The 2,500-nt window shown below is 40.0% G+C and overlaps 1 pseudogene; it reads right to left on the reverse strand.

The window, feature by feature from the left end:
* Positions 1-2,500, reverse strand: part of LOC133632351 (protein NipSnap homolog 1-like) — a 302,488-nt pseudogene that overhangs the window by 7,734 nt on the left and 292,254 nt on the right.

Raw genomic sequence — 2,500 nt, forward strand, 5'->3', positions numbered from 1 at the left:
AAAAGTACCTAAACATATTTTGTAACCGATACCTATACCAACATTTTGGTATCGGTACAACACTAGTACACAGTCTCCCAGACAGAGAAGCCTATCAGAAAGTATTCAGTAACAAACGTGTCCGCATTATTCAACTTCCTGCATCATGAGCTTAACTTAATGAATTGTCGTGACTACAAATTACCACGCCGCTTCATACTTAAAGACAGCATGGGTTAGGAGAAGGTAGTGAGTACTAACACAATCCTAGTACTCGCATGTAGTAACGAGGATGATTAGTACTTGGACAAAACTACACGTGTTCAAGTCAGACCTGCTTGGTCCTGCTCTCCGTACCAGGTGTTCCAGCTTCCGACAACCTCGCACGGAAACTTCTGGTCCTGATGGAGCCTCTTTTGCACCTCGGCCCTAAAAAGGGTTTAAAAAACACAATAATGAGTAGGGCAGTCTCGATACACCGATATCGAGCCGATACCATCAGCAGGAATTCTACGTACTCGTGTTCCAGTGGAGTGTTACAAAAGGTTTGATCAAGTGAATTTACTTCAAGTTATTTATTATTATCTATCTGGAATGGACTTATGCTGTTCTTAAGTTGGTAATAGTTTTTTTGTCGACACCTAGTGGCCACAATATGTCATTAAACTAAGCTCGTGACGCAGTAAGTTGAATGATGCGGACACGGTTGCTACTGGAAAATTTTGAATACGCTTCTGCCTGGGAGACTTTGGCGGTGTAGGTAATATGCAACTGTAATTATTTGATACAAATCAAACACATGACGCAATAAGTTGAATGATGCGGACACGTTTGTTACTGAATGTTTTATAATACGCTTCCACCTTGGGAGATTTTGAATGTGTAAGTAATATGCAACTACATTTATTTCACACTTATTTTGACAAATGTGGTATTTTACACGGTACAATTATTTGTTACGTTTGTTTAGCTTGTGTGCTATTGTGTGCTTAGCTGATGGGTAGCTGCTAGTACACTCACTATGTTTACCTTTTGTAAATGACTTGACTAAAAGGGTTAGGGTTCAAAACCTGAACCTAACCCTAATCCTGTGTTAGACTGCAATATTGTTTGATTAAAGACACTGATTACGTATGTCTAGCGTGTGTGCTATTGTGTGCTTAGTTGTTGTGTAGCTGCTAGCTCCCAGTAGCCTGTACCATGTTTACCTTTTGTAAATGACTTGACTAAAGGGTTAGGTTTTAAACTCTAACCCTGTTTTAAAATGCAATATTGCTCAATTAAAGACACATATTACATATGGCTAGCTTGTGTGCTTAGCTGATGGGTAGCTGCTAGTACACTCACCATGTTTACCTTTTGTAAATGACTTGACTAAAAGGGTTAGGTTTCAAAACCTAAACCAAACCCTAATCCTGTGTTAGACTGCAATATTGTTCGATTAAAGACACTTATAACGTATGTCTAGCGCGTGGGCTATTGTGTGCTTAGCTGTTGTGTAGCTGCTAGCTCCTAGTAGCCTGTACCTTGTTTACCTTTTGTAAATGACTTGACTAAAGGGTTAGGTTTTAAACCCTAACCCTGTTTTAAAATGCAATATTGCTCAATTAAAGACACATATTACGTATGGCTAGCTTGTGTGCTATTGTGTGCTTAGCTGATGGGTAGCTGCTAGTACACTCACCATGTTTACCTTTTGTAAATGACTTGACTAAAAGGGTTAGGGTTCAAAACTTAAACCTAACCCTAATCCTGTGTTAGACTGCAATTTTGTTTGATTAAAGACACTTATAACTTAAGTCTAGCGTGTGTGCTATTGTGTGCTTAGCTGTCGTGTAGCTGCTAGCTCCTAGTAGCCTGTACCATGTTTACCTTTTGTAAATGATTTGAGTAAAGGGTTAGGTTTTAAACTCTAACCCTGTTTTAAAATGCAATATTGCTCAATTAAAGACACATATTACGTATGGCTAGCTCGTGTGCTATTGTGTGCTTAGCTGTCGTGTAGCTGCTAGCTCCTAGTAGCCTGTACCATGTTTACCTTTTGTAAATGATTTGACTAAAGGGTTAGGTTTTTAACTCTAACCCTGTTTTAAAATGCAATATTGCTCAATTAAAGACACATATTACGTACGGCTAGCTCGTGTGCTATTGTGTGCTTAGCTGTCGTGTAGCTGCTAGAACCTATAGCCTGGCATGTTTACCTTTTGTAAATGACTTGTCTAAAATCGTCCAGAAGAGCAACCCGGTGTGCTTATCGTGTGTTTTGCACAAGCAAGACTGCCTGTATCGGAGCTTTCCAAAGCGAGCCGATACTTGCTTGTTTTGGACCGATATCCGTGTCAGAATAATTGTATCTAAGTCATCACAAAACTTTGTGTTGCCACGAGTTCCCGGCGAGAGGACAAAAGCTGTCTTTGGTCCTACCAAGCAAAAGGCTTGTAAAACTCCACTGTGTAGGATGGGGAGCGACGTGAAGGCGTCGGTTTCTCTGATGTATTGTAATCCACAGGAAGATTTTGTC

Source organism: Entelurus aequoreus, linkage group LG17 (assembly GCF_033978785.1).
Source record: "Entelurus aequoreus isolate RoL-2023_Sb linkage group LG17, RoL_Eaeq_v1.1, whole genome shotgun sequence".
Lineage (NCBI taxonomy): Eukaryota > Metazoa > Chordata > Actinopteri > Syngnathiformes > Syngnathidae > Entelurus > Entelurus aequoreus.